General features: G+C 42.0%; 1 long non-coding RNA gene across 3 annotated transcripts in view; it reads left to right on the plus strand.

Annotated features, from left to right (window-relative positions):
- LOC142829600 (uncharacterized) overlaps positions 1 to 19,142 on the plus strand; it is a 67,185-nt gene extending 48,043 nt beyond the window's left edge. For all 3 annotated transcript variants that reach the window (XR_012904161.1, XR_012904158.1, XR_012904160.1), the window contains exon 3: positions 17,773 to 19,142. This is a non-coding gene — a long non-coding RNA (uncharacterized LOC142829600). The remainder of the gene's footprint in view (positions 1 to 17,772) is intronic.
- The last annotated feature ends 3,846 nt before the right edge of the window (positions 19,143 to 22,988 follow it).

Here is a 22,988-nt window from a genome sequence, read left to right on the forward strand (position 1 = left end):
TTCAGTCATAGTTTTGCCAGCTCTTCAGTATTTATAGAGTAAGGTGATTTTGACCTCTGCAGCAGGCACTCTCATTGGTAGATCCAACTGAGGTCAGATTATACAGATTTATTGCCTGATGGGGCAGAGCTTCTCTCATATATTCTAATTAATTCTGTGCCTCCCAGCCCCACATTTAGCCATCTGTTAACCTATCAATTATACACACCTCAGCCTACATGTCCACTGTCCTCCTCTCACCCCCCTGGCCAAACAGCTGCCCCTTGGCCTTCATACTCATCTCTACAGCTCCAAGGGCACTCACTCTCCCAGGCCTGCTGACACCAGCCCCACCAACAGGGCAGTTGTCCAAGGCTGCTGCCATTACAACAGTGGCAGGGAGTGGAACCCCAGGCCCATGGGTGGTGGGTATAAGAGCAAGGGGAGGCAGTGCCACCTCTGGGTCTCAGTGCTCAACAACTCCCCTCTTCCTATCCCTAGTCTTACCCTGCAGGCTTTCACAGCAGGCTCTTGGATCTATTATTTTAAAAGTGAAAAACCTTCCAGCTTGCCAGACCTATTAGCATAACATTGAACCTGTGAAAGAGCCATTGAGTGGTAATGAAGCCATTTAACAGGCATGTGCCAATCTGAACATATATACTGTCAGTAATCTGAATTTACTGACAGAAACAGTTGTGCATTAGTGTAATATGTCTACAAGACCTCAGTTTAAAATTTGATTTAAACATTTAATTAATTTGTTGCTGAAGATTATAAAATTACAGCTCAAAAAACACCTTGCATAGATTTTTAGAGGCAGAATTTTCTGTATTCAGCTTTAGCCTTAAATGCTTGGATCTGCAGACATATAGTTTTTTAAATAAATTCTTCAAAAGATCATCCTTATCTAAAATGCATATTTTAATTTTAATTCCTATAGTACAAATATTTGCTTCCAATGTCTTCCTGACCTTTCTTTCCATCAATGCTCTCCTTTTATCCCACTTTTGAAGAAAGCCCATAAAGGGACAATATCCCATTTCTTCCAGATGTGTTTCCCTATTTGTTTTACTTCTGACTATTTGATGAAATTGTTTTAAGAGAATCCTCCCACAAATCCAGTACCTTAGTAAGATATAAAATTGTTTGTTATGCCTGGAAACATATTTTTAACATAAACATATATGGTAAAATTTCATAAACATATCTATTGTTATGGAGACAACACAAAATAAATTAGTGTTCCTTTTTTTTTAAAGCAATGAAATTTGTTATGAACACACTACACAGGTCTGACTGATTAATTTAAAATACCGTCTTTGTTTTGGTATGTTAAATAGGTAGTAAAATGAAATGATTACTTTATGCAAGCTTAAGAGTACACTTAAAATATAAAATCAGCTTAGAAATACTGATTTTAAAAAATGTAAAACAGAAGGGCTGTATCATGTATTGCATAATATTTAATGGTGTATTCAGCAGAACAGCAGACTTGCCTTTCCTACAAAGTTTTTGTAAATGAATCTCTGACCAACTTCAGGGTATATCAAAAAAACACTGGCCCTGCCCCTTCTGGGAGTACAGAGCCAGACCCACATCTTGCCAAAGGGGCCAATGCAAGCTGTCGGCTCACTTGGCGGGCACCATCTCCCTTTATGTGAATTGTAGGGACTGCTTCCCTTCTCCTCTACCCAAAAAATCAGTGCCTGAGGGGACAGGAGGAGAGAGGTTTCGTATGCCTCCTGCATCAGCACCACAGCTTTTCCTCAGGAAGCCGGAAAGACACAGAGGGTTTTTTTCCTCTTGGGCTTAGCTAAAGGTTACAAGAGAAGTGGAGCTTCTGGGGTTAGCATGCTGGCTCCATGCCCTTTAATGGGGAGAGCAGGTAACATTGTAATCACAGATTCAGCAGCCCAGTCCCCTGCAATGACAGTGTGAGTATTCATAACATAGACGCCCCTTTCTAACCAGCAAATGTTTCTGCAAAGCCAGGAGAACTGTGATTTCTACACATTTCTCAGGTAAAATGAAAGCAAGGGAAAAACTGTGAACATCTATGTTTGTTAGGAGAGACGGAGGAGAAATCTAGTTGCAGGGTCTTCTCTAGTGGAGCCTTGGTCAGCTTCTCCCATTGAGATTCTAAAGATGATGGGTTAGTTGTGAACTTCTTCTGTGAGCTGAATCCACAACTCTGGCTGATAAAACATCCAGTAAAACAAAGCATGCTCAATTCTCTGCTCAGTGCAGGAGAAGACAAACTTGATTTTAAGACACTGAATCTAGCCCGAAGGATAATTTGGAGCATCTGCAAGATTCCTTTAACTTACATTTGTGTTCCTAAGGGCACGTGGGGCTGTGCCGGGTATTGAAAATAGCCAGAGCACAGTTGAACCCAAGCCATGTCTTCTTTTTTGCAGGGCGAAAGAGGAGGTCATATCCCTTAAACCAGGAATTGCAAGGGAGTCATATACAGTTGGCATGCCAGCTCTATGGTATGAAAGCTTCCCCCTGTGCAGGGGTATTCCTCTTTGTTTTAATCCAATGGTATTAAAAAAGTCTCTTTAGCAGCTATGGGAATACTAATGTAAATTGGCTGCCAATACTTTAACCAAATAATTCTGGTGTGACTACGTGTAGATTGCATTCTGGTTTAAAATCCTGGCAGCCATCTAGACTGGCACTTTCAGTATTTTGCATGTTCAGGCATCAGTGAGAGACCTTGAAAGAAAAAGCAAGGTAGGTAGGTCTACACCAGTGGTCTCCAACCATTTTAAGCATGAGATCACTTTTTAAATTTAAGTGCAATCCAGGATCTACCTCAAACCCCAATACCCTGCCCCTGCCTCCTTCCCACCCCTTCTCCAAGGCCCTGCCCCTGCTCACTCCCTTCTCCCTCCTCACTCACTTTTATCAGGCTGGGGGCAGGGGTTTGGGGTGCAAGAGGGATTCAGGACTGGAGCTGGGGTTCAGAATGCGGGCTTCAGCTGGGCACCACTTACCACAGGTGTCTTCTGGGTTGTGGTGCTTGGGGCTAAGGAAGGCTCACCCCTACCCTGGCCCTGCACCACTCCCAAAAGCAGCCAGCAAACTCTTTCCATCCCTGCCCCACTCTGCTCTGTGGAGATGGGGTACAGAGTGGAGGGAGGGAAACCCTGACATCAGCACCCCCCTTCCTCTTCTTCCCGTGCCCTGCACAGCAAGAAAGAGGCTCCCAGGGGCATTCCAAGGTACAAAGGAGGAACAGCACGGTAGTGCTGAGAGGGACAGATGAAATGCTGGCATTTGATAGCTTCCCAGACAAATCTATCAGGATCACCTGTCAAAGGTTCCAAGATCTACCAGTAGATCCTGATCTACTGGTTGGTGACCACTAGTCTCCACATTGTAGAAAGCAGAGGCCCATGCATTTCTTAAAAGAAATATGCTACATCTGTATTGACTTACTGATCATTTCAAGATGCAATTTCAGGTATTATTTTTAAATCTTAAAATCTGGAATGGTCATCCCAGCAATTATCTTTTTCCTTGTGATCACACCAGGTGAAATCACTGGAGCTAATAGTCTGCTAGTGTATTTGCAAAGAGTCTGGAGACAAGACATGCTCTGTGAGTGACTGCAGTTGTGACATTTATTTCACTCACTGCTTCATCTGAGCCTGAATCTGCTGAAATGCCATTAATATGACAAGGCTCTGGTTTTTGTAAAGGCTTTTTGGGGGGAGGTGCAGAGGAAGGAATCGGTAGTGGTATAAAATAATCTTAATGGGGGATTTGAGAGAGTGTTGCTGTTTTTTGGATTGAGGTTATTATTGTTTGTGGTAAAAAACAGTGCTCGAACCTACAACTCTGTAGGTACTTACTTTAAAAAACAACTAAATGAAAACACTTTTAATTAAACAAATTAACTAACTCCTGGTCTACACTTAAAACTTAGGTCAACATAGCTACAGTGTTCAGGAGCGTGAAAAATTGGCACCTCGAAATACAGTAACTATGCAGATGTAATCCTGGGTGCAGACACAGGCTGATGAAAGAATGCTTCTGATGACCTAGCTGCAGTTGCTCAGGAAGCTGGTATTCCCTCCTACAGAGACAGAAAAACCCCTTCTACAGAACAGGGGTTATGCTGACATACCTCAGCACTATAGCGATAACCCCTGTTGTTTAGATATAGCTTTAAAGTTGTGACTTTGCTTCAGAATAGCACACAGCATTTCATCTGGTTCTTGTGAGTTTTCTTCTTGCTGTAAATTCCCACAGTATGCAATGATTAAGATGGTATTGACCTGTTTATTCCCTCTGAACAGCTTGACTACTACTGACTCCTCATAGGGGCTGATAGGGGAGCTAGCTGGCACTGGGGATTGTGAAAAGCCAGAGCTACTGGAGGTAGCTTTAAAAAAACTCTGCTAATAGTAGATTCTGTGGGTGTACGACTGCTGACAGGCACAGCTGAAGGAACACTGCTGCAGAATTCTATCACCCTTGCTGCAAATATTGGGCCTGTAGAGCTGTAATTTCAGATCTTCTGCTTTTGTATCACCAATTACAGATTGCATTTTGGTGCTGACATTTCAGCAGGTGACTATAACATACACAGATATGGCTAATTTTGAAATCCTAAAAACTAGCATCAGAGACAGAGGGAGGCTTGGCTGAAACCTGAAAATGAGCTATTCTTTCTCTTCTTTAAAAGACAATCAGGATACAAAACCTGAGCTTTGAGATCTTTAGTATACAAGAAGTTAAAACTGAATGCTATGTAGAGGATAGATACTCCCACAAATGCATTAACATTGCAGCTACATTTAAAATGATAAATGACAGATTTAATCATGTAGTAACTGTACATAATCTCATCAACTGTTCTCCACTGAAGTCATAATTAACCATATACATGCATCGAGTTGCCTTGTAATATTTCCTAGCAGCACTTACCATCCGCATGGATCTGGCATTGGGTTGGTATGGCGTATACAGAGACATTTAGAAACTGTACTTTTCATCAAATGGTACAATACTTTTGTCTGTTCTGATTAGAAACAACACTTGTTTTCTAGCTTAAGATGCAGTGACAAGTATCAAAGCAAATTTGCCAGATAAAAAACATACTGAAGTGTCAATCCTATTAGATACACACAGATAGAAAAATCATAATCCTAATGCAGCAAAATAAGGATGGACAGAATTGTCACTATAATATCCTAATTTTGGACTGCGAATTTGAAAGCTGTGTAATTTGATTGGGTTGATCTATGTTTTTTCCCCTCCATGTTACAATTACTGAACAAGTACTTGTTTTTTCACCTTGTTTGCAGAGTATCTTATTTTAGCAAACTGATTTTGAGGTATATTACAGTAGATGGAAGAAGGGGGGGGAGTATTTAAGCATTCCCCAACCTTGTAGTATTTCATACAGAACAAAGAATAGAAAACAGCTTTGTAACTAGTTCAAAGCTAATCTTTCTAGTGATCGTGTAAAATTTAGACTTTAATATGAGTATGAGCATGAAATGCCTTCAGATATCAGCCCACATTACAATCTGCCACTTTGTTTTGAATGAATGTGTCGTGACTAGAAGTTTAAGTAGTAGCTACAGATAAGATTCAACAGCGTACTTTAATGATATCTCTTTTCAAGTTAGCTGCTGGAAATATTATTTTCATTTAATTTGCTGGAGTCCAGGGAGAATATAATTTTATTTTCCTTTATATAAAATTAACAAACCTGTGATGTTCAAAAGCTACTGCCAAAGTCTTAATTAAAATGGACATTTCCTCTAATCTTAAGCATGTTGTTCAGAAAAAATCATCCTGCCTGAAATAATTTTATCTTTGCTCTTCAACTAAGGGAAATTAAAAATGAATGTTTTGTATATGTCTCAGTGCTAATGAATATTTGTTTCACTATGCATCTGTTTAAGCATAAATCTTGTTATGATATTAATTTATAATGGATTCTCCTTATTCGGCCTTGTCCCAAACTTAGCAGGGCTGACGTCCATCACAGGTCCTAGAGCAGGGTGTGGGCACTCCATGCCACCAGAAGAAGTCAGGCCTTGGGTAGAAGGGGTTGGGCTCGGGGAGCCAGCCCTCAGTGCCACCTGGACTGCAGCATTGCCCCACCCCCCCAGTCCTCAGAATACTGTGGAGCACTTGGTACTCCAGTGGTGATTCTAAGGGGCCCAGGACTCTGCTGCATCCACTACCATAGTAGCAGCAATGGTGGCCAGCAGCACTGGGTCCTTTAGAATCGCTAGGCCTGGGGCCAACTGCCTCCTTTGGTCCCTCCCTATTCCATCAGTGAGCCTTCCCAAACTATTCACATTCATTTGTTTTGTTCCACAATGTCTTTTAGTAAATTAATGTTGTGTATACATTTAATAACAATCGTGAAATCACCTACATTCAGTATCCACATTAATCATGATAAGACACAAATCCTACCCCTTGTTCTGTAGGAATGGAAAATGTTCCTGCGGTGTAACTGGTGTGCTTCTGCCCTGCAGAAATGGGATGTGGAAGAGAGCAGAAACTGAAAGTTATAATTCCAGATCAGACAGGGGATGCACTTCCCACCTCTGCAATTCCTCCCTGCCCCTGCATGTTGTTGAAAAGGATCGGGGTGAGGCAGATGGGAGAGATGGAGATGAACAGCTAGCCAAACACTCAAAAAGAAACAGCATTTTTTATGTATACCAGAAATAGGAAGCCTGCAAAACAACCCTAAGGGTCAGTATTGGTGTCCTCTTCAATATGTTCATAAATGTTCTGGAGAAAAGGGTAAACAGTGAGGTGGCAAAATTTGCAGATGATACAAAGTTGCTCAAGATAGTTAAACAGTTTGTTATTTTTTAAGTTTTTCCTGTTACAGACTCACTCTGCTATCCCTCTGAAGCTTATCTACTCACTGACCTTTTTTCTTCCTCCACTTCAATTTTTGTCCTTCTCCCCCACTCCCTCCTTCCCTTATTTATTCTTGGATATAGATTTCCAACACTCCGGTCCATGATATCATCTCCATGTTTTGTTAATCTTGAAAGTGCTACCAGACTATTTATTGTTTTTTAACTGCAAAGCAGACTGTGAAGAACTTCAAAAAGATCTCACAAAACTAGGTGAGTAAGCAATGATGAAATTCAGTGTTAGTAAATGCAAAGTAAACATAATACCACTACATGTAGAAAATGAGGGAAGGGGAACTAAATTAGCTGTTATCACGAGAGAGAGCAAGAGAGAAAGAGAGAGAGAGATCTTGGAGTCATTGTGGCTAATTCTCTGAAAACATCTACTCAATGCTCAGCAGCGGTTAAAAAGCAAACAGAATGTTAGGAATCTTTTAAAAAGAGAGAATAAGACAGAGGAGTATCTTATTGCCTCTATACAAATCCATGGTACACCCACATCTTGAATGCGGCATGCAGATGTGGTCACCTCATCTCAAAAAAAGATATATTGGCATTGGAAAACGTAAGAAAATGGCAACAGAAATGTTTAGGAGTTTGGAACAGCTACCCTATTAGGAGAGGTTAATATGACTGGGACTTTTCAGCTTGGAAAAGAAATGACTTTTCAGCTTGGAAAAGAAATGACTAATGGGGATATATTAGAGGTCAATAAAATCATGACTGGTGTGGAAAAAGTGAATAAAGAAGAGTTATTTACTTCTTCCCATAACACAAGAACTAAATGAAGTTAATAAGTAGTTGGTTTAAAAGAAACAAAAAGCAGTACTTCTTCACGTAATACACAGTCAACATATAACCTTTAGGAGGAAGGCTCTTTAGGGCTGTTGCTTCTTAATAGTGTAAGCAGCTGAAATAATGTAAGAACCTAGTGGAGCTCCTTGCCAGAGGATGTGAAGTCCATGATTATTACAGGTTTCAGAAAAGAGCTAGATAAATTCATGGAGGATAGGTCCATCAGTGCTATTAGCCAGGATGGGTAGGGATGGTGTCACTAGTTTCTATTGGTCAGAAGCTGGGAATGAGTGATAGAAGATGGATCACTTGATGATTACCTTTTCATTCCCTCTGTGGCACCTGGCATTGGCCACTGTCAGAAAACAGGATAATGGACTAAATGGACCTTTGGTCCGACCCAGTATGACCATTCTTATGTTGTTATTACAGAACAGGCTCTCCCACTGCACAGATCATTTAGGCCTTTCTGTACCTTAGGGCCATAGATCCTACTCTGAGCCTTGGCTGGATTAATCATTGCACAGTGAGACTGGTATTACTGTGTATATCCCACCTGTTTTCTCTCTTCGCCTTCTCCTTCTCCATTAATAAAACTCCCCAATCCTAACTGATGTACTAGAACTGGGAAGAGGATTTGAAACTGTGCGCCAAATCCTGAAGTTCTTATTCACTATTTATACAAAACTCTTGATGAAACCTTATAAGCAGTGTGGTATTTGTCTAGATAAATTAATATAGCTGAAAACAGATGAGGTAGCTTCGTATTTAAAGAAGAGGTAGCTTCTATCTCATTATGCCCTTTGAGGAGTGATATCTATTTATTCAAATGGGTGCCACACTGCCTCAGACCCTTCCAGCCCTGGTATTTCCCAAGTTCAGTTTCATTTGATCCTTCATACTGTACTCCAAAGTATTTTTTGAAGTGAAGAGCTGAGATCCACTAATCTGTAACCGTTAGGAGGAAAGTTCCGAAGGGGTGTTGCTTCTCAATAATCTAAGCAGCAGCTGACATATGAATCTAGTTGGCAAAGATGCCATAGCATAGCTATTTCTTGACTGTGAAGCTAAGATAGTGAAAGCATTTTCTCCCTGGCCAGCTTTCATTATCATTTGTACCAGGGTCACATTGAAATAGCCTTAAAAGGAAATAGAAAGTACATATGTTGTGTGATGAATGGAGACCCACAAAATGTTTTTATTTTTTAATTTGTAGCCAGGATTTAACTATATTATTATTGTCCATATATTTATTACGCTGATTTAATGTTGGGGGAAGCCTAGTATTTGAACAAAATGCTTATGGGGGAGGGGCAGATTTTATGGTTTTCTTGTGTCTGATAGTGTATGTCATAAGAATTTGCTTACACCAGGTAATGCAATGAAAATGTTTACTAAAACTGAGACCACAGGGATCTTTGGGTTTCTGTTTGGAAACTCTGAAAAGAAACTGAGAGAGAGAAAAGCCACAAAAGAATGTGAATAGGAAAAATTACTTTGTGTGGGGGATATGAAAGCATCTTGAGAGAAAGGCACTGTCTTGGATCATAGTTAATCTTGTATCATTTTTCATTTCTTAATTTTTTTCTGTTTGGGATAGGTTGTTGTGCTCATTGAGAAGATCAGCAAAGCTGAGATGGAGAGGTATTTTGAGCTGGGTAAAACTTTGTTACGAGATAAGGTTGATAGGTTTGAATTTACCTTTCATTTAACATAACATAATCCCCACATAAGACAAAAGAAATGTTTGAATCTACTCAGATGCTTTTTCTGGGGGGGTGGGGGGGGGGTAAGGAAGATGGGTGGGAGAGACAGACTACAAAGAACTCTGAACAGAAAAGAATAAGGCTATGATGACACTACAGTTAAGTCAACATAAATTATGTAGTTTAAATTGGGGAGGTGAAGTAGTCAAGGGGGGGTGGACAGCACTGTGTTGGTAGGAGAGCTTCTCCTGCTAACATACCTACCACCCCTTGTGGAGGCTGGAGTAATTAAGCTGAGAGGAGAACTATATAATGTAGAGTGGCTATATAATGTAGCGGTATCCCAGAACAGCTTTGCCGCATCCAAGGAACATGTCCACTTTTTCAGATTAGTTTCTGAAAAAGTGGATGTGTTCTTTCGGCATCCCTGTATTCCTGTTGGTGAGAGGAATAAGGGATGCTCTGAAAGAGGAGATTTTTCCCAAAATTTGGCCCATGCGTAGACGGGCCAAATTTCAGAAAAGCCCCTTTCGAAAAAAAAGCTGGTAAAGTTACGCAAATTGCAGTTTGCGTATCTTTTTCCAACTTTTCCCTGCAGTGTAGCCATAGCCTAAGGGAGAAGTTGTGAAAGCATGCTTGGTGGCTGATCCTGGAAGAAATCTTATGGAGGGTTTTTGGACTAAGGTGCAGGCTGACAAGAATGTTTTATGGTGCTGTGAGCAAAAGAAGCTATGTCCTGCTATTTGATTCCTTTTGTGTTCAGATACACAGACCTTTGTACATGCTTTGTAAATAAACAAAACTGCAGTATCACGGGAGATATAGATTCCATCAATTCCTGCTTCCAACTGGAACATCCCCAAGGCCCCAAACTGTGACTAGCTGCTGAAGTCAAAAGGAGCATCTATATTCTCCCACCAATGTGTAAGGCCACAAGAAAAGGACCTACAGTTTTAGTTGAGGGCATTGCACTCTTTGATCCAGAGATTATCAGGAAACACTGACTGATGTAGCCCTAAATTTAGGGTAGTCAATGGATAGGTATATTGCCCCAATAGTGAAAGGTACTCTGCAAGTAGTGTTGCCATTCTCCCAGTTTCATCCCATTTTTAGTCCTTTCTGAAGCCAGTTTTTCAATGCTTTGAAGCTCTGGTTAGCTGCCTTCCCACTTCCTTGTTCTCTGGGGAAGAGCAGCAATGGACTGCTGTGGAAAGCAGGCTGAGCCCTTTCCCTTTCCCCGTAGACTCTGACAGAAGTTTTTGGATGGAGTGGGGAGGAGGGAGCAGAAAGAATCTAGCTGATCAGGGCAGCTTTGGTCCCTCCTCTTTCTCTTCTCATATGAAAATTGCTCAGTTTCTCTTGATTCTCCCTCTGCCTTCTTCTCTAATTCTCTAATTCCAGGCCAAGGAAGGAGCAGAAAAGCTCTCTGGCTGGAACTGCCCTCTACCTCAGGCCAGAGAGAATAGGAAGGTGAGCTCCTACGCTTGCAAGAAGAATACTGGGGAGGCTGGGGCATTGGGCAGATGTGGGTCTGTGTGGGAGGGAAATACTGAAATGGATGTGAGGACTGGGGCAGATGTAAGGGCCGAGGAATAAAAAAAAAAAAGGCTGAGACATAGGGATATGGGGCACAAAATTTACATCGGGTATGGTACATAACTAATTGATAGACTGAGGTACCAGAATATGTGAGGGTTAGGGGAACAACATTAATTATTTTGAATTTTGGGGTTTGGGAAGAAGTTGGAAGCTACACTATCAGGCACTACTTTATATAAATCTGTGTAATTTGTTCTCAAGTGAGTCTAACAGCACAGTTTCCTGCAGCGGGAGCATTACTATCCATTTCTGAGGGTTGCCAGTATTGTAATTGTCGAATCTATTGAGGGTGGGTAGGGGAAGTTCAGAAATGGGAAGTCATGCCGAAAACACTAAATAATCTTCTTTAAAAGTTTTTATGGCTGGGAGGGGTCAATCTCCTGATTTTGAGGGGTTGGGGATCTAACTCGTGATTTATTAATCTTGGCACGTGACAATACTGCAAGCCTGCCTCCCTTCTCCCCCTCCCCCCCACTCCTGTAGCACAAGGGCAGAAAAGTCTCCAGCTGCAGGTGTGACTTGTTCCATTCTTATGGTGGCCCCTGAGCGGTTGCTAGAGAAACCATGATTTTCCTAGCTGCTCCAGGCTCTCCAGTCCATGGTGTTCCCAGCCGTGTGCCCGCTTCAGAGTAGGAGGAAGCTTTCGACTATGCTGCTACAGAAGAGGGGCAAGCAGGCCAGCCACCTTCTAGAAGATTCCTTTCAAGACGGGGGGGAAGGGGAGGTTCTAAAAAGGCTTCAAAGAGCAGAAATGCAAGTCACAGGAAGTCCAAAATATAAGATGTGGAAGGAAATTGGAGTTGCTAGCTGAGCCTGTTGAGGGAGTTTGTTATTGAGAGAAAAGGGAGAAGTGAAAATGGTAAGTTTCATAGGGACGCCAATAGGTTTGAATCTTAAATTTTCATTGAACATTAAAGTGTTCATCCCTTGCCCACCCTGGAACAGCAAATCTTGAAATCTGGGCTAATGAAATGTATGTGAGATGAAACTGGAGGTCTTCACAGAGCTCTGGGACATGTCATCTGCCAAATTATGTTCCAGGAAGAGTTTCTCAAGTTTTGTGCTGGTGACCCTCCTTGGACTTGAAAAAATTGCAATGCCCTGCCTTTAATATCAATAAGTAAATTATGAATAACACTGGCGCACCAAATATTTCAAACTTATGCAAATAGCAGGGCCAGCATTAGGGTGTAGCAAGGGGGCAATGGCTGGGGCCTCCACAAAGCAAAGTTACATGTTTTAGCCCTGGTGGCCAGCTCAAGTGCAGTTTCAGCCTGGAGGGAGGAAGACTTGAGCTTTGGCTTCAGCCTCAGGCCCGAAGACTGAGGCATGTAATTTAGGGCTCCTTATGGCATGGGGCCCTGGGCAATTGCCCTGCTTGCTACCCCCAATGGTGGCCTTGTTTGCGACACTCCCTGCCCCCATAAACCTATCCCACAGTCCCCAGATTGAGATGTTAAAATATCACTTAACTAATAAATAACTCTTAACTAATAAACTGTTTTAATTTAGCGCCTGCCACCCAGCCCACTGCCCAGTCTTGCTGCTGCTATGGGGTCCCACTGCCCTCCATGGCTGGGGTTGCTCTAGCCTGGTGCAGCTAGCCACCGCTGGAATTCACTGGCAAGGGCTGGTTAATCGGTAAGTGTACTGGTAACCTCATGCTTACTGGAATGCTTACCAGCTAACCATTTAACATTCCTACCCCCGAGTTGAGAAACACCACTTTAAAGAAAGATCCTTTGACTGAGCACTGATTTTACTATCCTGGCTATATATTTAATATACTGTTCTTGGCGTCCTTATTTTCCAGAAGGAGTTTAACTTCCTGAGATGGACACTATGATACTGGCATTATATTTTTTTGAATGTTTCCATTTTTACCTTGTACAATTGTTATAAATTCTAGTAAATGAAAACATCTACACAAAATGTAACACACAGTTTGGTGTCTCAAGAAAGCCCTATTCGCCGCACAGAAAATTGAGCTTTGTCCTTCTGTAGTGCATGCAATCAAATATCTGGTTAAGCTGACATTTTAGCTCCCTTGTACAGCATGTTCCCAGCTGCAGCTCTGGGTGACATATTCTGCAATAGTGTGGTACATCTAACTTGGCGCTAAACTAGGTGTGTGGGGGCAGGAGTGGATACAGCACTTGTATTGCAAAATTCTATCAAGCTGTATTTGGTTTCTCTTTTAGTGGTATTGGATGTTCACACTAGAAATCCAGCTGGAGTTTCTAGTTGCAGGAGATGTCTAATGGGTATTATGTTGTCTAATGAGCACACATAGTCACTGAGGGCTCATGAATCTTTTATGCACCTTGAGTGCAAAACAGAGGATGTTTATATGATGAGAATGGCTTATGAGCCTTAGGTAAATTATGCATTTTTTAAAGTTGTGCAGTTAAGCCATTTTTCACTTTTAGAAAACAATATTTTAAAAGTGACCTGATTTTCCAGCAATAGCTATATATTTCAGGATTCTGCAATCTAAAAGGAAGCAGAGGGAAGAAAAGTGATTAAATCATTTTAAGCCTATATGACCTGAACCTGAGGATGCTTAGTACCCTCAACAGCCTTTGCCTAAGACTATATTTATGCACCAAAGAAAAACCCATCCAACTTGAACTTAGGTGGTGGATCTGTTTCATTGCTGTGTAGACTTCCAGTCTCAGGCTGGAGTCAGAGTTCTGGGATCCTCCCACCCCATCCTAGAGTGTAAGCCCAGAAGTCTATAGTGCAGTGAGAAGAGCCCCACAGCCTAAGCCTGAGTCACCTGGTGTGGGTCAGCCCTGGGCTTTTCTTTGCTATGTGAACATACCCTAAGGTCTAGTTTGGCAACCACGATTAACTGTTCTCATGAAATTTCAAGCTGAAATGGCAAAAATCTTCCCAGACATTATAATGATGATAATTTTAGAGATACCGATAAAACAGGGGTGGGAAACCTCAGGCCCATGGTCCGGATGGGGCCCCCACCTTGCCTGGATCTGGGCCCCAAGGCTCCACCCCCTCTCTCCGCCCCCCCCTACATTGGAGAACCTGTGCTCCAGCATACCCCCACCCCTAACGCTCCCTCACCTCGGTGCTGGAGCACATAAAATATTCTAGGCTGGGCCAGTGTGTGAAAGAAATGTGGGGAGTGTCTTTCTCCTCAGTTGGGCTTTTTGTGTGCAGCCCTCAACTGATTTTTCTGTGGGTCAGTGGCTCCTGACCCCACAATGATTCCCCAAATCCTTCTATAAATAATAAATACATTTTTGTCCCTTCTCCATACCCTCAAATTTCAGGAGTGGGGTTACTTAGGCCCATCCCTAGTTAATACCTATTGATAATTTCTAAATGAAACTCTATAAATATAAAATAGTTTGTAGAAGGATTTGTAACTCTTTCACTATCCACATAGCTGTATATGATCTCAGTGAAGTCCGATATTTTAATGTTGCTTCCTAACAGAAGGATCTTGCTGAAGCAGGGAAGAATTTGTAGAATGCATTTTCCATTTGAATGTAAAAGCAAACAGGAATCTTAAATTTGTACTATGGAAAGTTCTGTTCTAGCATAAAAGTATTTTAACAGCAAATTTAAAAAAAACCAAATGCTTTTACATATTAACCACAGTTCAGACCTCTGGCCATATTTGTCTAACATATTAAACGGTGTACAACACAATAGTGTTTTTGTGATCTAACCACAAGCAATTAAGATCTCTGTTTACTGAAATAAAAATAGCTATAAGTATAAGTAAGAAATCTTGTTTTTATTTCTTTTGCTTGATTGGGTTTTCCTTGCTATTTAACAAGATACGTCAGACAAAAAACCTTCCCATTTATTCCATAATGGTTATATGGACGTGTGTAAAAAAAAAAGGTGAAGACTGAGTAAGGCACTGATAGTATGAGGAATCATTTGAAACCTGGAAATGTGAAGAATGAAGATGCCAGTAGTTTAATCTTTTCACATGCAAATTGGAATAGAAATCTGCCTTTTGCAGTTCACCACAGAGGGTATTCTTTTTGCTGTTTCTCAGTCTTATGTCCTCTTATTTGCTTGCATACATGTAAATTTGACATGAGAGTAGTAAAGCGCAAGATGCATCATTCCCTACTTCTTATTAATATGGAAGATGAGCTGGAATGCACAGCAGTCTCATTCTTGCATATCATGTAACAATAGCAATTTTTAATCTTTTTGTTTGTTTGTTTTCACCTATATGCTGATAAGATTAATCTGCTATTCTCTATTAAAGGAAACAAATTATAACACAGTATAATGATTTGATAATACAATAGAAAGCTTTTAATTTGAGATAATAGCCCCTTTAGGAACTGAAATACAGAGACTGTACTTGATCTCATTGACACCATTTTTACCTCAGTATAACTTCAATAACTTAACTGTTAGCTGACTTACTCTGATGTAAATGACACCATAATCAGGCCCACAGTATTTTTTTCCTCTGATGTACTAAACCAAAATGCTGAAGGGAGAAAGAAATAGAAGAGAGTTTAAAAATTATAAGTAATTTTTTTCTATAGACTATTTTAACTTAGTTTGGATGAATGTGCATCAATTGAGTTTATCCATTTCCCATCTTTTTCAAAAAGATTTTGCAGTCTCCATACCTGTATAGAAAAACTGCAGTGTAAATACAAAAGCTATTTTAATCAGCATAACCAATTACAAAGAAGAGTAAATCATTTGAATTTTTAATGCATTTTAAATATGTCCAAGACATAACAAAAAATCAAGAAGCAATATGCTTAACAGTGTGAGGATGCAGATAGAATAAGGTTCAGGAATACAGATCCCATTTAAATGCATGACAGAAGACTTTTTAATGTATTGTAAAGAAACTAATTTATTTTTTAAAATGTGTGTATGAAATTAAGGGCTTTTCCTAAACAGCAAGTTAAGGTTTTGTAAGCTGGAGTACAAATCAATTGAGCAATGCCTGCCATGCAGTCCTGTCCATGTTTACCCTGTTGCCACCCTTTAAAAGTTTGGTAGCACATTTTGACTTTGTTTTGTTTTGGACACAGAGCAACAAAAGAGAGATTGGAAGCAAGGTTTTCACAGCTCAAAAGTTTCAAATCGGTTATTAAGAAAATTTGTATAGGAAATTTCTGTATGGTGATAGTACAATGGAATTGGAGGGCAGTATAACAGGCAGTATAGTGGCCGTAAAGTACATTTGTTCCCAAAGAGAGAGAATGTAGCTACAGCAGCCTTCTATCCTGATTTGTAAACAAAATACACTGAAACAGTTTGGAGGGGGGGTTGCTATTAATTAGGGATGTAATAGGTTAATCGTTTACATGAATAACCAATAAGCCTGGACTTTATCAGTTACTGATACAGGCTCCCGCCCTCTCCTGGGACCTGGGGAGGAGTGAGGACCCGGTACCCACCAGGAGCCAGATTAAAAGCCAGCTCCCAGTGCACACCGGCTCCTAGGGAGCCGGCTGCCACCCCGCGCTGCTTGCTCTGATACAGAGGTAGCACGACAGAGCAGCCTCTAGCTCCCTGCGAGCAGGGCAGCAGGCGGGAGCCAGAGCTGGCACCAACTTCTTGGGAGCTGGCTGCCACCGTGCACTGCAGGTGCATGTAATTGTGTAATGGCTGAAATTTTCAGCCGTTACACGGTTACCCAGTTACCCGGTTTTTAACATCCCTACTTTTAATAGCAAAGATAAAGGGATGGATTTCAACTATATCTGGCAGAAGACAATAACAATGTTACTTCCATTAAAAATAGCAGATGGCAGCATCATGGATGAGATATATTTGGCAGGAGGAAGGGTCATCTGCCAGCCATTAGAACTACATTATAACTGGCCAGTTAAATTCATTTTTTCCCAAAGTAACGTTAGGAATGATTTGCCTGCTGGGTAATCATGAGGATTCTAGGAGATCTGTTCAGCTATTTTGTCTGTGTCCAAAGGTATTGCCTTTGTCTCATCATCTTGCTCTCTAGTCATGCAGTTTTGTTTTCTTTGCAGGGATAATAGTTATTGTTACTATTTTATTTTTATGTATAGTGACTTGTAAAAATACCAATCAAATTGAAGCTTCATGGTACTGGGGACTGTACAAACATGAAGGACAACATAGTCTCTGGCACTGAAGATCTTATAATCTAATTTATGTCAAATGATCTCACTTTTAAAATTATGAGATAGAGCAATTCTGCAGTTGTAGAAGTATTTCTCTTTCTTAACTGTCAGTGGATGGTAATTTCTGGTACCATATGCCTTACTTCCTTGTAAATAGTACTTACTCTAACTTATGTGTGTTAAATTGTGGTTTAAGGCTGCTTATTGGCTGTCAATAGTAGGAAAAAACAAAACTTTCATACATTTATGCCTTAATTTTTGTTAGTAGTAATTATTATTGGTGCTCCATTGTGTCAGCTCTCCCCTTTGTTCAGCTAGGGCATTACACAGAGTCTGCTCATGTTTGAGAGAGCTATCTGTCTGAGTTTCTGTATTATACTGAGAATGTTATGGCAATAAGTGACTAGAAGATTGAAAGTTTGACTCCAGCATCCAGTATCTATCACCTGGTAAATTAAAACTCCATACCCCCCAGGTAAATAAAGATTTAATCCAAAATAAGGTGAAAACAAGCTACAGTTTACTGAGGAAAGTGTAGAAAAATCAGGGACATGATAAACAAATACAGCCAAAACACATCCATAGTTTAACCATGCAGGCATGAAGCCTGGGATACAACTACTCTTAGTGACACTATGGGATTTTAAAATACTTTTATACTTGCAGGTCCTCATGGCAGAGGCAAGAAGAGGATGGACAGCAGCTGATATCCTGGAGCCAGTCACTGAGCAATCAATGGGCTCTGAGCCTTCCAATGTTCTTGATGTAGTTAGGACAGAAGACAGAACCAGCTATTGGAGCAGGTGTCATAGCTCGATCAAGATCTTCAGGTATACTATGCTGGTGTTGATGGTCCTCGATGCCTGCGCAAAGTGACTGTTCCACTGCTGCCAGTGTGACACACGGCAGTGGTTGCTATGTGCAGCACCCTAATATAGTCTCAATGGCGCAAAAGTTCTGAGTCTCTGGATTCTTCTGCAGCCTTCTCCCTTTTTCCTGATTTTCAGGGAAAAGAGCTCAGAAGTCCATAGTGAAGGGCTACCAAGATAGTGTCCAAATCATAAATATATTGCACAGTACATATGAATAATCATATACATCAATTATAGTATTAGCGACATTAACAGCAATATTTAACATAATAGAAACATGAAAAATACCCGTACATATATAGTTGTATTCTGGAGGCAAGGATGTTAATTTCTGTCCCACTGGGGTGTACAGGTTTCCCCTTATGCTTGGTGGGGGTTATTTGATCATTGTCCTCAAGAGGGCTAGAGCCCCTTTAGTTCTTAAGTCTGTGTTAAGGAATAGGTAAGGAAACCCAGGCCTACCCACTCCACTGGTTACTACTCAAAGCCCTTAACAGGTGGAATCAGTCTTCAACAAGACTTCTGCTGTACATTTTGCTCCTTCCTATCTCTCTAGGTCCGTGGTCACCAACCAGTAGATCGCGATCTACCGGTCGATCTCAGGGGCTCTCAGAGTCAATCTTGAGCCCTCTCTGAACTGCGTGCCTGCGCAGTACATTTACATTTGATTTCCTCATTTGAGGAGCAGCTACTCACTGAGCAACAACACAGGTGAGTAGCTGCGCAGAATGGTGGGAGCTGGGAGATCGGGAGGGCTGAAACACCCCAGCCAGGTGACTGTGGCTTTCAGCTGAAAGAGGCTGCCCTGTGCTCTAGCTGATCGGGCCACTTCTCCTCTGCGCCTGCCCATGTGGAGCATGGTGCACCCTGGCTAAGCGCCATGGCCATCTGGCTGGGCAGCCGCTTCTCTTCGCTCCAGCCCAGCTGCCCTGCGCTCAGCCTGGGAAGCTTGCTCCAGCACAGCTGGAGCTAGGCGCAGCCTCCCTGGGCTAAGCGTAGGACAGCCCGGAGGGAGCGCAGGACAGAGGCTTCCCTCCGTGGCTGGTGTAGGGGACTCCCTGCCCCCGAACCTTGTTCTCTCTTCCCTGCCCCAAACCTGTCCCCCACCTGCTCCCCTGTTCCCTCTCCTTTGTCCCCTCCCCCGCCCCGCTGCAGAAACCTGCCTCCCCTACTGCAGAATCCTGTCCCCCTGCCTTCCTCACTACAGAAAACTGTCCCCCTACTCCTCTTTGCAGAAACCTGTCCCCCCCTCCAGCACCCTGTCCCCTGCTGCAAAAACCTGTCCTTCTGGCACCCTGCCCCCTCTCCCCTGCCCGCACTGGCACCCTGTTCTCGGCACCAGAACCCACTAGCACCCCTCCCCAGTACTGTGTCACCTGCTCCCAAATGACTTTTCTATGGGTCAGTGACCCCCTGACTCAAGGCAGGTTCCCTGCCATTCTCATAAATAAAGACCATGCAGAAACTTTTTCTGTTTGACATAGTATTTTATTTAAAAATGAAGCCTGGCCAACAAACCCCCAATTGTGGCCAAGCCTCCATCTGGCCACAACCACTCCTGCATTCCGCCTTCCCCAGATCCTAGATCTGAGCCTATCATACACTGGAACCCCCTGCCCAGAGCCCCTCACATACCCCAACCCAAATTTCTGCACCCTCACATCCACAAGCCTGTGGCTTGATTAGTACTCCAATACTGCCCGGCCTGGAGCCCCCTCTCCGAGCCAGTGTCCCCTTCTCTACCTCCTCCTGCATCCAGATTTCCTCCCAGAGCTTGCACCTCTCACCCCTTCCCACACCCAAATCCCTCATTCCCACCCCAGAGACTATACATCCTGTCTCAACCCAGCAAGGGTCCGGCTAGACTGCAGGAGTTTTTCAGGATTCTGGAGATATCCCAGAAAAACTCTTCTGCATCCACTTTTTTTAGTGGAAGAGCAAACATACTCTTTCAGTCACCCCTATATTCCTCTTTCCACAAGGAATAAGGGGGCTTCCAAAAGAAGGGTTTTTTTCTGACATTTGGTCCAGTCTAGACAGGCCAAATGTTGGAAAACCTCTTCCTACAGAAGAATTTTTTTTTAAAGCAGCAGTATAAGGATTGGGAATAGCAAGTGATGGAGAGGAGGAGAATAGAGAGGGAGTGGCTTCAAGGAAGTGGTGGGGCTTCAAGGAAGGGGCAGGGTTTCAAGGAAGGGGCGGGGCGGTAGATCTTGGCTTGGTCTGTCATTTAAAAAATGATCTTGGGTGTAAAAAGGTTCTGTAGGGCTATGTCTGGAATGTAAATGAAGCAAATAAAAAGTGCAAATGAAGCGCAGATTTAAATATCCCATGCTTCATTTGCGTATTTGTATTGGAGTGCTTTTTTCAAAAAAGGGTTTTTTGAAAGTGAAAACACAGTCTAGATGCAGTTCTTTAAAAAAAAACCCTTTTTTGAAAGAACCCGTACTCCTCTTTCACTTTCTAAAAACCCTTTTTTGAAAAAGCACTCCAATGCAAATATGCAAATGAAGCACAATATATTTAAATCCGTGCTTCATTTGCACTTTCGATTTGCCTTATTTACTTTCCTCTGTCTACAGAGGAATGTAGTTTAGACATGCCTTAGGCTTCTTCAGATTGTGGCTCTCTTTGGGTTGTTGTCACTCTGGAACAGTTTCTCACCACCTTACAGGCAGGACCTCCTTTCTCTGGCCTCCTTGCACTTGGGGTGAGAACATTGCTCTTCTGCATTTCAGCTGTTTTATACTTCCAGCTGATGTCATGCTGCCAATCAGCATTGGCTGACAGTTCCTGCACTAAAACTTCTTGGTTTCCTGGTCCGCATGCAGGGGAGGTAAGAGGCAGGATCAGAGCAGAGCAGGGGCAGGACTGGGGAAGAAAGGTGGAGAGGGGTGGAACAGAAGCAGGGCAGTTGTTGCCCTATGCTTCATCCCTGGGGAACTGGGGGGAGTTGCCCAATGCCCTGCACCCCCTTAGGGATTCCCTGCCCACATGGGGTCTATCCACACTATGATATGGTGGTGGAAATAGAGTTATGCCTAATGCCTCTGGACCCCAGTTGTGGATCAGTTGTGATCATAATCTGATCCATACAGGCCTCCATTTCCACAGAGTTCCATTGTACAGCTGTTATTGCTGTGCTTCCATCATCTGCTGCCAGCATGCTCATGACTGCTATCATGTACAAACTTACATTTTGATTTGGTAAATGTTTGACTCAAAGCCCTTTGAAATCATTGCAAGTGTTTCTATTTCCTATACTGGGCATAGGATCAGGCCATATGGCTGCAATAGAAGTAAACCTGTATATATCATGTTCAATTTCTGATTACCACAAGAGAACCACGCTGTTGTTGTTTTCTTCATATCAAAGGTATATTTTGAATATATCCTATTGCAGTCAATGGAACTTCAGTCATAATCTTCCGGCAGTGTGAGGAAATGTACTGAGTGAAAGTTACAGTGCATATCACCTTTCTGCTTATGATGGTAAAATCATAAAGTGCAAATTCTAAATAACCGTAGATCATTTTGTGATAGTTGATCTATCATATCCTGTCCCCCAAGAGAACTGTTTTGCATTTTCCCAGTGATGAGTTTGTCAGCATCTTAAAAGAACTGTTTGAGGGGTGGGGATGTTATGAGCATTTAGAAGTCCCAGCCAAACTCCACTTTCTTTAGCCAAGCCTTCAACAGTTAGTTAGGATGGGAATGCCATAGAGCTGCTATGGAGGCTACCCACCCCTCCAAAAAAAAATTCTGGGGATTTCCCTGTTCAAGTGAAATTCTCTGTAGGACAGACTAAGAGTCACTTTATGCCACACATCAGAGGGGTAGCCGTGTTAGTCTGAATCTGCAAAAGCGACGAGGAGTCCTGTGGCACCTTATAGACTAACAAGTTTATCAGATGCATGTGACGAAGTGGCTCTTTGCCCACAAAACCTTATGCTCCAATAAACCTGTTAGTCTATAAGGTCCCACAGGACTCCTCGTCGCTTATGCCACACAGTTTCTGGAGCATGACCAGGATCAGCCCTTTAAAATAAGTAATGTCTAAATTGAAAAAAATATATAATCTTATATACATCTTTCTTTTCTCTTGCCTCCAAATCTGTTCTCTCTCTCATTGTCCCCTTTGCTCCCCTCACCATTTTACTCCCCCATGTTATATTCCCTGGGGAATGTTTCTTGCTGTAAGCAAAAAAATCTGAGCATGTTCAAAGCAGAAGAATGAGGCTATTTGTCACAAAACTTACTATGTTCTTTAGGGGGTTTATTGCGTCTAGAATATAAAGGAGCTGAATTTGCAGAACAAAAAAAACTTTTCAGAATGTTCCATTCCATGATTAGGTTTTAAATTTATAAATATCAGGTAAATTCAAATTTACTCAGGTATGCTCTTGCATCTTTTTTTTTTTTTTGGATTGGCTATGAGCTAATATATTTGGACTGTGCTATGAGCTGAGATTTCTTAAATGGTTTGTAGGATTACTAAGTAAAAAGGACATATAAGGCACCATACATTTAAAAATTGTGTGCATTGCAGATGATGTCTTTATATTTAGACAAATACAAGAACGATATTTGTAGCCTAAGGTCATCTAGCCCTGTTCCTAAATTCTGCCCCTTAAAGCTCGATCAAAGCTAGCTCAGGTAAGCAGACCTCCCAGTTCTAGTATCCTCATACCCTGTGACCTGGCTGTATAAAATGCTAGCCTGTATCTCTATCTGAAGAGGCGAAATCTTCATGAAGGCTCCTTGGCAAGTGAAGCCAGGCTGGAAAAGCTTGCCAGCCAGGATCTAGATCTCTAGGCAAGCCCCTATGAGGAGCAAGGAAATCCTGTATCAAGGGAAAAACCATTAGGTTTATCTTTTAAAGAAGGGCTGTAAAGAACTCTGTAGCACTGGTAGAAGTGTTATAAGCTGAGGGGGTGGATCCTGTGGGGAAGGAAGAAAATCTGTGGTGGGGAAGAATAAGTCTTGATACCTGTATGTTATGTGTTTGAT

Source organism: Pelodiscus sinensis, chromosome 5 (assembly GCF_049634645.1).
Source record: "Pelodiscus sinensis isolate JC-2024 chromosome 5, ASM4963464v1, whole genome shotgun sequence".
Lineage (NCBI taxonomy): Eukaryota > Metazoa > Chordata > Testudines > Trionychidae > Pelodiscus > Pelodiscus sinensis.